This window comes from Apodemus sylvaticus, chromosome 2, assembly GCF_947179515.1.
Source record: "Apodemus sylvaticus chromosome 2, mApoSyl1.1, whole genome shotgun sequence".
NCBI lineage: Eukaryota > Metazoa > Chordata > Mammalia > Rodentia > Muridae > Apodemus > Apodemus sylvaticus.
In genome coordinates, this window is record NC_067473.1 from 98,477,011 (window position 1) to 98,490,013 (window position 13,003).

Sequence of the window (13,003 nt, forward strand, 5' to 3'; positions counted from 1 at the left end):
GAGGTGATCACAGGGAATAAAGTCAACATAGAAGATGAAGGACCAATTTAAAGCTCTGAAACCACAAATGTGTAGATGCACTCATGACAGGCTTCCATTAAAAATCAGCAAATGAGTTTTACAGAAATAATAGTACAACTACCTTTGATTCAATCCTGAGGAAACAATCCTGTACAACAACAATAAAATAAACAGGGGAAGTAGAAAAAAGAAAGAATAAAGTGAAAAGGGAAGAGGAGGGGATAAAGAGACGGATGGAGAACAGAAGGAATATTGAGGTGTGGAGGTAAGAGAATTGTGGAGGTCAGTCCATGTAGCCACCACCACAGGACTCACTCAGTGCTACCTCTGGTCAGTGTTTGCAGCAGGCATTCCAATGGGTTCAGCAGCAGCATCTCCATGGGTCCAGCCAGGTGTGTCCCTGTGCTGTGAGTGTTTCCAAAGATCCAAAGAGACAGCATTTAAAGTTCTTGGGTAAGTTGGCCTAGTGAGGAGTTGGTTATAATCTAATTCCAGCTCTAGGATTTCTGTAGGTACACTGTACTGGTTAGTTTTGTGTGTCTACTTGACACAGGCTGGAGTTATCACAGAGAAAGTAGTTTCAGTTGGGGAAGTGCCTCCATGAGATCCAGCTGTGGGGCATTTTCTCAATTAGTGATCAAGTGGTGAGGGCCCCTTGTGGGTGGTTCCACCTTTGGGCTGGTGCTCTTGGGTTCTATAAGAGAACAGGCTGAGCAAGCCAGGGGAAGCAAGCCAGTAAGAAACATCCCTCCATGGCCTCTGCATCAGCTCCTGCTTCCTGACCTGCTTGAATTCCAGTCCTGACTTCCTTTAGTGATGAACTGCAATGTGTAAGTGTAAGCTCAATAAACCCTTTCCGCCCCAACTTGCTTCTTGGTCATGATGTTTGTGCGGGAATAGAAACCCTGACTAAGACAAATTGGTACCAGCATAGTGGGGTATTCTTGTGACAACCTGAAAATGTTTTGGGGAGGTTTGTGGAAGGACTTTGGAACTTTGAGCTAGAAAAGCTGTGGAAATTTCTGAGAATCATGAGCAGCTTTACTAAGGAAGAGTTTGACTGACATATTTTCGATGAAGGCATTATTTACTGCTAAGAACATTCTGGACAAAAATAAATAAATAAATGAAGTCTCTTCCTCTGATAATAAGGATGCTTTCTATGTTGCAAACCAGTGAGCCATTCTAAAGAAGCATTTGAGGTGGCTAAAGCTCTTCCCCACATTACTCATATTTTACTCACAGTAAAGAGTAACAACAGCAGAGCCATGGTGAACATCTGAGCAGCTTTTGGAACAGGATTCGACTGCGTGAGAAAGACTGAAATACAGTTAGTGCAGGGGCTTGGGGTGCATCCAGAGAGGATTATGTATATAATTCCTTGTAACCAAGTATCTCCAATCAGGAATTCTGCCAGTAACAAAATCCAGATGTTGAGTTTTGACAGTGAAATTGAATTGATGAAAGTCACCAGAGCACATCCAAAGGCAAACTGGGTTTTGCTGATTGCCACTGATGATTCCAAAGCAGTTTGCCAGTTCAGTGACAAGTTTGGTGCCACACTCAAAACCAGTAGACTTCTCTTGGAATGAACAAAAGAGTTAAATGTTGAAACCTTCATGCAGGCAGTGTCAGATGTCCACTGTGTATTTGACATGGGAACAGAAGCTGCTTTCAGTATGTATCTGCTTGTTATTAGTGGTGACTTTCCTGAATCTGAAGATGCAAAGCTTAAATTTGAAGAGATCACCAGTGTTGTCAGTCAAGCTCTGGACAAGTACTTCCTATCAGACTCTGGAGGGAGAACTCCATTCTTTATGATCATGCATATGTGAAGGCCTTGCTGTAGAAAAGACTCAAGCCAGATGAGAAGTATTACTCATCCAGCATCTGGGGACCAACATGAGATGGCCTTGATTAGATCATTGAGCAGCACTGCAACCTGCCTGAAATGCATATGGGTGATTGGATGCTGTTTGAGAACATGAGTGTATACACTGTTGCTATTGCTTCTTCTTTCAATGGGTTCCAGAGGCCAAACATCACAACCCAAAGTAGCAATTCATGAAGCAGATCCAGACACATGGCTTCCCACTGAAAGTGGAGGAGCAGGGTGTTAGCACTCTGCCCATGTCTTGTGACCAGGAGAGCAGGATGGACCATCACCCTGCAGCTGTGTTTAGTGTCGATATGTAGCTGCCATTCTTGTAACTCTTGCCTGCAAGTTTAGCTTGAACTAAGGCATTTGGGGGGACCATTTAACCTAACTACTGGTAGTTTGTATTGTCTTTGTAAGAGTAGGATTTTCACCAATGCAGTATGGAAGGTGAGATGGGGGTCATACTTGCTGTTTTCCTGGGGAAAAGAATATTTTTTTTTGTCTTTTTTTTTTATTTGATATAATTTATTTACATTTCAAATGATTTCCCCTTTTCTAGCCCCCCCCCACTCCCCGAAAGTCCCGTAAGCCCCCTTCTCTTCCCCTGTCCTCCCTCCCACCCCTTCCCAGTTCCCCGTTCTGGTTTTGCCAAATACTGTTTCATTGAGTCTTTCCAGAACCAGGGACCACTCCTGCTTTCTTCTTGTATCTCATTTGATGTGTGGATTATGTTTTGGGTATTCCAGTTTTCTAGGTTAATAACCACTTATTAGTGAGTGCATACCATGATTCACCTTTTGAGTCTGGGTTACCTCACTTAGTATGATGTTCTCTAGCTCCATCCATTTGCCTAAGAATTTCATGAATTCATTGTTTCTAATGGCTGAATAGTACTCCATTGTGTAGATATACCACATTTTTTGTATCCACTCTTCTGTTGAGGGATACCTGGGTTCTTTCCAGCATCTGGCAATTATAAATAGGGCTGCTATGAACATAGTAGAGCATGTATCCTTATTACATGGTGGGGAATCCTCTGGGTATATGCCCAGGAGTGGTATAGCAGGATCTTCTGGAAGTGAGGTGCCCAGTTTTCGGAGGAACCGCCAGACTGCTTTCCAGAGTGGTTGTACCAATTTGCAACCCCACCAGCAGTGGAGGAGTGTTCCTCTTTCTCCGCATCCTCTCCAACACCTGCTGTCTCCTGAATTTTTAATCTTAGCCATTCTGACTGGTGTAAGATGAAATCTTAGGGTTGTTTTGATTTGCATTTCCCTAATGACTAATGAAGTGGAGCATTTTTTAAGATGCTTCTCCGCCATCCGAAGTTCTTCAGGTGAGAATTCTTTGTTTAACTCTGTACCCCATTTTCTAATAGGGTTGTTCGGTTTTCTGGAGTCTAACTTCTTGAGTTCTTTATATATATTGGATATTAGCCCTCTATCTGATGTAGGATTGGTGAAGATCTTTTCCCAATTTGTTGGTTGCCGATCTGTCCTCTTGATGGTGTCCTTTGCCTTACAGAAACTCTGTAACCTTATGAGGTCCCATTTGTCAATTCTTGCTCTTAGAGCATACGCTATTGGTGTTCTGTTCAGAAACTTTCTCCCTGTACCGATGTCCTCAAGGGTCTTCCCCAGTTTCTTTTCTATTAGCTTCAGAGTGTCTGGCTTTATGTGGAGGTCCTTGATCCATTTGGATTTGAGCTTAGTACAAGGAGACAAGGATGGATCAATTCGCATTCTTCTGCATGCTGACCTCCAGTTGAACCAGCACCATTTGTTGAAAAGGCTATCTTTTTTCCATTGGATGTTTTCAGCCTCTTTGTCGAGGATCAAGTGGCCATAGGTGTGTGGGTTCATTTCTGGATCTTCAATCCTGTTCCATTGATCCTCCTGCCTGTCACTGTACCAATACCATGCAGTTTTTAACACTATTGCTCTGTAGTATTGCTTGAGGTCAGGGATACTGATTCCCCCAGATTTTCTTTTGTTGCTGAGAATAGTTTTAGCTATCCTGGGTTTTTTGTTGTTCCAGATGAATTTGATAATTGCTCTTTCTAACTCTGTGAAGAATTGAGTTGGGATTTTGATGGGTATTGCATTGAATCTGTATAGTGCTTTAGGCAAAATGGCCATTTTAACTATATTGATTCTACCGATCCATGAGCCTGGGAGGTTTTCCCATTTTTTGAGGTCTTCTTCCATTTCCTTCTTCAGAGTCTTGAAGTTCTTGCCATACAGATCTTTCGCATGTTTGGTAAGAGTCACCCCAAGATACTTTATACTGTTTGTGGCTATTGTGAAGGGGGTCATTTCCCTAATTTCTTTCTCAGCCTGCTTATCCTTTGAGTATAGGAAGGCCACTGATTTGCTTGAGTTGATTTTGTAACCTGCCACTTTGCTGAAGTTGTTTATCAGCTGTAGGAGCTCTCTAGTGGAGTTCTTTGGGTCACTTAGGTAGACGATCATGTCGTCTGCAAATAATGATAGTTTGACTTCCTCCTTTCCAATTTGTATCCCTTTGACCTCCTTATGTTGTCGAATTGCCCGAGCTAGTACCTCAAGTACAATATTGAAAAGATAAGGAGAAAGGGGGCAGCCTTGTCTGGTCCCTGATTTCAGTGGGATTGCTTCAAGTTTCTCTCCGTTTAGTTTGATGCTGGCTACCGGTTTGCTGTATATTGCTTTTACTATGTTTAGGTATGGGCCTTGAATTCCTGTTCTCTCCAAGACTTTAAGCATGAAAGGATGCTGAATTTTGTCAAATGCTTTTTCAGCATCCAATGAAATGACCATGTGGTTTTGTTCTTTGAGTTTGTTTATGTAGTGGATTGTATTGATGGATTTCCGTATATTGAACCAACCCTGCATTCCCGGGATAAAGCCTACTTGATCATGGTGGATGATCGTTTTGGTGTGTTCTTGGATTCGGTTGGCAAGAATTTTGTTGAGTATTTTTGCATCGATGTTCATAAGGGAAATTGGTCTGAAGTTCTCTTTCTTTGTTGGATCTTTGTGTGGCTTTGGTATCAGCGTAATTGTGGCTTCGTAGAAGGAATTGGGTAGTGTTCCTTCTGTTTCTATTTTGTGGAATAGTTTGAAGAGTATTGGTGTTAACTCTTCTTTGAAGGTCTGGTAGAATTCTGCACTGAAACCATCTGGTCCTGTGCTTTTTTTGGTTGGAAGACTTTCTATGACTCCTTCTATTTCTTTAGGCTTTATGGGACTGTTTAGATGGTCTAGTTGGTCCTGATTTAATTTTGGTATTTGGTATCTGTCAAGGAAATTGTCCATTTCCTCCAGATTCTCCAGTTGTGTTGAGTACAGGCTCTTGTAGTAGGATCTGATGATTTTTTGGATTTCCTCAGTTTCCGTTGTTATGTCTCCCTTTTCATTTCTAAGTTTGTTAATTTGGATACTTTCTCTGTGCCCTTTGGTCAGTCTGGCTAAGGGTTTATCTATCTTGTTGATTTTCTCAAAGAACCAGCTCCTAGTTTTGTTGATTTTTTGTATGGTTCTCTTTGTTTCTACTTGATTGATTTCGGCCCTGAGTTTGATGATTTCCTGCCTTCTACTCCTCCTGGGTGAAATAGCTTCTTTTTGTTCTAGGGCTTTCAGGTGTGTCATTAAGTTGGTAATGTATGCTCTCTCCATTTTCTTTTTGGAGGCACTCAGGGCTATGAGTTTTCCTCTTAGCACTGCTTTCATTGTGTCCCATAGATTTGGGTATGTTGTGTTTTCATTTTCATTGTGTTCTAAAAAGTCTTTAATTTCTTTCTTTATTTCTTCCTTGACCAAGGTGTCATTGAGTAGAGTATTGTTCAATCTCCACGTGTTTGTGGGTTTTCTGTTGTTTCTGTTGCTATTGAAGACCACTTTTATTCCATAGTGATCAGATAGGAGGCATGGGATTAGTTCTATCTTTTTATATTTGTTGAGGTCTGTCTTGTGACCAATTATATGGTCGATTTTGGAGAAGGTACCATGAGGTGCTGAAAAAAAGGTATATTCTTTTGTTTTAGGATAGAATGTTCTATATATATCAGTTAAATCTAATTGGTCCAAAGCTTCAATTAGTTTCATTGTGTCCTTGTTTAGTTTCTGTTTTCCTGATCGGTCCATTGAGGAAAGTGCAGTGTTGAAGTCACCCACAATTATTGTGTTAGGTGCAATGTGTGCTTTGAGTTTTAATAAAGTTTCTTTTATGAAAGAGGGTGCCCTTGCATTTGGAGCATAGATGTTCAGGATTGAGAGTTCTTCTTGTTGTATTTTTCCTTTGACCAGCAAGAAGTGTCCCTCAGAGTCTCTTTTGATGACTTTGGGTTGAAAGTCAATTTTATCTGATATTAAAATGGCTACTCCAGCTTGTTTCCTGAGACCATTTGCTTGTAAAATTGTCTTCCAGCCTTTTACTCTAAGGTAGTGTTTGTCTTTGACCCTGAGGTGTGTTTCCTGTAAGCAGCAAAATGTAGGGTCCTGTTTACGTATCCAGTCAGTTAGTCTGTGTCTTTTTATTGGGGCATTGAGTCCATTGATGTTAAGAGATATTAAGGAATAGTGATTGTTACTTCCTATCATTTTTGACGTTATTTTTTAAATTTGATTGCTTAACTTATTTGGGTTTGATGAAAGGTTACTATCTTGCTTTTTTCAGGGTGGAGTTTCCCTCCTTGTATTGGTGTTGTCCTCCTATTATCCTTTTTAAGGCTGGGTTTGTGGATAGATATTGGGTGAACTTGGTTTTGTCGTGAAATATCTTAGTTTCTCCATCTATGGTGATTGAGAGTTTTGCTGGATATAGTAGTTTTGGTTGGCATTTGTGTTCTCTTAGAGTCTGCATGAGATCTGCCCAGGACCTTCTAGCCTTCATAGTCTCAGGTGAAAAGTCTGCTGTGATTCTGATAGGTCTTCCTTTATATGTTACTTGGCCTTTTTCTCTTACTGCCTTTAGTATTCTTTCTTTGTTTAGAGCATTTGTTGTTTTGATTATTATGTGACGGGAAGTATTTCTGTTCTGGTCCAGTCTGGTCCAACCCAAAGTAGCAATTCATGAAGCAGATCCAGACACATGGCTTCCCACTGAAAGTGGAGGAGCAGGGTGTTAGCACTCTGCCCATGTCTTGTGACCAGGAGAGCAGGATGGACCATCACCCTGCAGCTGTGTTTAGTGTCGATATGTAGCTGCCATTCTTGTAACTCTTGCCTGCAAGTTTAGCTTGAACTAAGGCATTTGGGGGGACCATTTAACCTAACTACTGGTAGTTTGTATTGTCTTTGTAAGAGTAGGATTTTCACCAATGCAGTATGGAAGGTGAGATGGGGGTCATACTTGCTGTTTTCCTGGGGAAAAGAATATTTATTTTATATGAATTTTTATTAACTTTTCAGACATGTTACTAACGTGTGCTCCTCAGCTGCTGAACAAGTATTTGCAACTTGGACACTGACAGAATGGGCCAAAAGCTCATGTTGTGACCCATTTTGAAAATAAAGTATCTTGAAATAATTGTGCATTGGGAAATGTTTGCAAGTTTCCATTATAAAAGGCACAAACTTCTGCACAGGCAGCTGTATCACAGCAGTGAGTCTAGCAAGAGGAGAGCACAGCAAGAGGAGGGGTGGATGGCACAAGGCTGTGACCTCTCTCTCTGTACAGCATCAGTCTACTTAGCCCATCCAAAATGTGTTCAGTTGGCTGTGAACTTTGGTGCCCAGAGTCTGTTGATAAGAAATGTCTGCCTAGTTACCTGTTGGCCTAGCCACTGCCTAGGGAGGGCATCTGAGGTTCTTTGAACATTGAGTGCAGGATCCCTGTTTGTTCCCTCAAACATTGACTTCACCTGCATTACCACATAGTAAAAGTTGGAAGTATCATATAACATTTGGAAGTCAACTTCCTATAAGAAATTCAATAATTCAATGACAGGAGAGAGAGACTGACACACACACACACACACACACACACTCACACACACACAGAGAGAGAGAGAGAGAGAGAGAGAGAGAGAGAGAGAGAGAGAGAGAGAGAGAGAGAGAGAGAGAGGAAAGAAGGAATGGAGAAAATGAAAAAGGAGAAATACTTTTTTTAAAAATGGTTTGGGGTTGGAGACTCAACTCAGTAGTTAAAAGCACTTGCTTCTCTTGTAAAAGACTCAGGTTTGATTCATTCCAAGCATTCACATGATGAAACCTAGCCATTTATAATTCCACTTAATCACACATTGTGGTATATATACACAAGCATACATGCATGCATACACATACAGACAGATATACAGACAGACAGACATAAATACAAACAATTTGAGATGTGAATTCTGAGCTTCTGCTCCAGCTACTAAGTCTTCCACCTGCTGCCTTCCTTCTCCTTTCATACAGTCTAACACTCTGAAGTCCAAATGAACACTTTCTTTTTTAATTGGACACATTATTTACACTTCAAATGTTACCCCCTTTCCCAGTTTCCCCTCTGCAAACCCCCATCCCATTTCCCCTTACCCTGCTTCTATGAGGGTGTTCCCCCACCCACCTACCCACTCCCACCTCACTTCCCTAGTATTCCTCGACACTGGGGCATCAAACCTTCATAGGACAAAGGGTCACACCTAGCATTGATGCCAGGTAATTTCCCTTCAGTTTCTTGAGTCTTTCCTGTTACTCTTCCTTTGGGGACCCTGTGCTCAAACTGATGGTTGGCTGTGAGTATCCACATCTGTATTGGTCAGGATCTGGCAGAGCCTCTCAGGAGACAGGTATATCAGGCTCCTTTCAGTAAGCAATCTTGGCTCTTGCAATAGAGCCTTGGTTTGCCATCCGCATGTGGGATGAATGCCCAGATAGGGCAGCTTCTGGATGGCCTTTCCTTCGGTCTCTGCTGTACTTTGTCCCTGTATTTCCTTTAGATGGGAGCAATTCTGGATGAAAATTTTAGAGATGGGTGGGGATTACATTGAATCTGTAGATTGCTTTCAACAAGATGACTATTTATATTACATTAATCCTGTTGATCTATGAACATGTGAGATTGTTCCAACTTCTGAGATTGACTTCAAATTTTTTCTTCAGAGACTTGAAGTTCTTATCATACAGATCTTTCACTTGCTTAGTTAGAGCAACCAAGGTATTTTATATTATTTGTGACTATTGTGAAGGATATTGTTTCCCTAATATCTTTCACAGCCTGTTTATTCTTTAAGTACAGAAAGACCATGGATTTGTTTGAGTTAATGTTATATAGAGCAACTTTGCTGAACTTGTTTATTAGCTATAGTTCTGTGGTGGAAGTTTTGGGGGTCACTTAAGTATACTATCATATCAACTGCAGATAGTGATTGTTTGACTTCTTTATTTCCAATTTATATACTTTTGACCACCTTTTGTTGTCTAATTGCTCTAGAAAGAACATCAAAAATATATTGAATAGGTAGGGAAAGAGTGGGCAGCATTGTCTAGTCCCTTATGATAGTGGGATTGCTTCAAGCTTCTCTCCATTTAGTTTGATGTTGGTTACTAGTTTGTTGTATATTGCTTTTACCATGTTTAGGTATGGACATTGATTTCCTGATCTTTCTAAGACTTTTAACATGAAGGAATGTTGAATTTTGAAAACTGCTTTTTCAGCATCTAATGAAATGATCATGTGTTTTTTTTTCTTCGAGTTTATGTATATAGTGGATTACATTGATGTATTTCCGTATATTGAACACTTGCTGCATCCCTGAGAGGAAGCCTACTTGATTGTGTTGAATGAATGTTTTGATGTGAACTTGGATTCGGATGACAAGAATTTTATTAAGTATTTTTGCATTGATATTAATGAGGGAAATTGGTCTGAGGTTCTCGTTCTTTATTGAATCTTTGTGTGGATTTGGTATCATAATAACTGTGGCTTCATAGAATGAATTGGGTAGAGATCCTTCTGTTTATATTTTGTGGAAATTTGAAGAATATTGGTATTAAGGCTTCACTGAATGTATGAGAGAATTCTGTACTAAACCCCTCTGGTCCTGGGCTTCTTTTGGTTGGGAGTTTTAATGACTGTTTCTATTACTTTAGGGGGTACAGGAAAGTGTAGACGGTTTATCTGATCCTGATTTAACTTTGGCACCTTGTATTTGTCTAGAAATGTGTCCATTTCATCCAGATTTTCCAGTTTTGCTGAGTATAAGCCTACATAGTAGGATCTGATAATTTTTTTAATTTCCTCAGATTTTGTTATTACATATCAAATTTCATTTCTGACTTTGATAATTTGGATACTTTCTCTGGACCCTTTGGTTATTCTGACTAGGCGTTTACTGTATTGTTGATTTTCTCAAAAAAAAAAAAAAAAACAGCTCCTGGTTTTGTTGATACATTGGATAATTCTTTTTGTTTCTCTTTGGTTGATTTCAGCCCTGAGTTTGATTATTTCCTGCCATCTACTCCTCTTCGGTGTACTTGCTTCTTTTTATTCTAGAGCTTTCAGGTGTGTTGATAAGCTACTAGTGTATGCTCTCTCCAGTTTCTTTGTGTAGGCTCTTCAGTATTCCTCTTAGCACTGCATTCATTGCGTCCCATAATTTTGGGTATGATGTGCCTTCATTTTCATTAAATTCCATAAAGTCTTTAACTTCTTTCTTTATTTCTTCCTTTACCTAGTTATCATTGGGTAGAGCATTGTTCAGCTTCCAAGTTTATGTGGGCTCTCTGTTGTATTTGTTCTTATTGAAGACCAGCCTTAGTCAGTGGTGATCTGATAGGATGTGGGATTATTTCGGTCTTCTTAGATTTGTTGAGGCCTGTTTTGTGACCAATTATATAGTTGATTTTGGAGAAGGTATTATGAGGTACTGAGAAGAAGGTATATTCTTTTGTTTTAGGATGAAATATCTTATAGACATCTGTTAAATCCTTTTGATTCATAACTTCTGTTAGTTTGACTGTGTCTCAATTTAGTTTCTGTTTCCATGATCTATCCACTGATGAGAGTGGGTGCTGATGTCTTCCACTGTTAATATGTGGGGTACAATGTGTACTTTGAGCTTTAGTAAAGTTTCTTTTATGAATGTGGGTGTCCTTGCATTGGGAGCATAAATGTACAGAATTGAGATTATTGAGAGTTCATCTTGGTAGATTTTTCCTTTGATGATTATGAAGTGTCCTTCTGTGTCTTTTTTGATGACTTTTGGTTGAAAGTTGATTTTATTTGATATTAGAAAGACTACTCCAGCTTGTTTCCTTGGACCATTTTCTTGGAAAATTGTTTTTCTGCCTTTTACTCTGAGGTAGAGTTTGTCAGAAAACTGGGCATAATACTACTGGCCGACCCTGCTATACCACTCCTGGGCATATACCCAGAGGATTCTCAAGCATGTAATAAGGACACATGCTCCACTATGTTCATGGCCCTACAAAGCAGAGGATCCAGTCCTGAGGCCTCTGGGAGGAGCCTTCTTGTCTCTGCCTCTGGATTAGGAGCAACCTGGGCCTTGGCACCCTCTCTCCATACAGTGAAAGAGGCCAACTGTGAACTCAGAGGCTGGCTGGGAAGAGGCAGAGTGCACCATTGAGTCTGGCCCTGCAGAGAGGAGGATCCAGTCCTGAGGCCTCTGGGAGGAGCCTTCTGGTCTCTACCACTGGATCGGGAACAGCCTGGGCCACAGCGCCCTGTCTCCAGGCAGTGCAAGAGGCCAGCTGTGCACCTGGAGGCCAACTAGGAAGAGGCAGCTTGCACTGTTGAGTCCAGCATTGACAACAAGACCACCTAACACCAGTGAGAAATAGATGGCAAAAGGCAAACGTAGGAATGTTACTAACAGAAATCAAGGCAATATGGCAGCATCTGAAACCAATTCTCCATTTTCAGCATGTCCTGGATATCCCACCACACCAGAAAAACAAGAGTTGGATTTAAAATCACATGTTGTGGTGCTGTTACAGGAACACATGAAGGACATAAGTAAATCTCTTAAAGAAATTCAGGAGAAAATGAATCAAAAGTTGGAAGCACTTACAAGGGAAACACAAAAATCATTAAAAGAAATTCAGAAGTGTGCGGGTCAGAAGATAGAAGATAGCCATAAATAAAATTGACTTTCAACCTAAAGTCATCAAAAGAGACACTGAGAGACACTTCTTGCTGGTCAAAGGAAAAATACAGCAAGAAGAACTCTCAATCCTGAACATCTATACCCCAAATGCATTGCACCCTCATTCATAAAAGAAACTTTACTAAAGCTCAAAGCACACATTGCATCTAACACAATAATTGTGGGTGATTTCAACAATGCACTTTCCTCAATGGACCGATCAGGAAAACAGAAACTGAACAGGGACACAGTGAAACTAATTGAAACTTTGGACCAATTAGATTTAACAGATATATAGAGAGCCTTTCATTCTAAAGCAAAAGAATATACCTTTTTCTCAGCACCTCATGGTACCTTCTCCAAAATCGATCATGTAGTTGCTCACGAGGCAGACCTCAACAAATATAAGAAGATAGAAATAATCCCATGCCTCCTATCAGATAACTATGGAGTAAAAGTGGACTTCAATAACAACAAAAACAATAGAAAGCTCACACACAAATGGAAACTGAACAATACTCTACTCAATGATACCTTGGTCAAGGAAGAAACAAATAAAGAAATCAAAGACTTTTTAGAATTTAATGAAAATGAAGATAAAACATACCCAAATCTATGGGACACAATGAAAGCAATGCTGAAAGGAAAACTCAGAGCCCTGAGTGCTTCCAAAAAGAAAACGGAGAGAGCATACACTAGCAGCTTAAAAATACACCTGAAAGCCCTGGAACAAAAAGAAGCTAATTCACCCAGGAGGAGTAGAAGGCAGGAAATCATCAAACTCAGGGCTGAAATCAATCCAATAGAAACAAAGAGAACCATAAAAAGAATCAACAAAACCAGGATCTGGCTTTTGAGAAAATCAAGATAGATAAACCCTTAGCCAGACTAATCAAAGGTCACAGAGACACTACCCAGATTAACAAAATTAGAAAAGAAAAGGGAGATATAACAACAGAAACAAAGAAAATTCAAAAAAAAAAAAATCATCAGCTCCTACTACAAAAGACTATATTCAACACAACTGGAGA

At 40.2% G+C, this 13,003-nt stretch overlaps 1 pseudogene; it reads left to right on the top strand.

Moving 5' to 3' along the window:
- The first annotated feature begins 1,052 nt into the window (after nucleotides 1-1,052).
- Nucleotides 1,053-7,083, top strand: LOC127678011 (ornithine decarboxylase-like; annotated as a pseudogene).
- The last annotated feature ends 5,920 nt before the right edge of the window (nucleotides 7,084-13,003 follow it).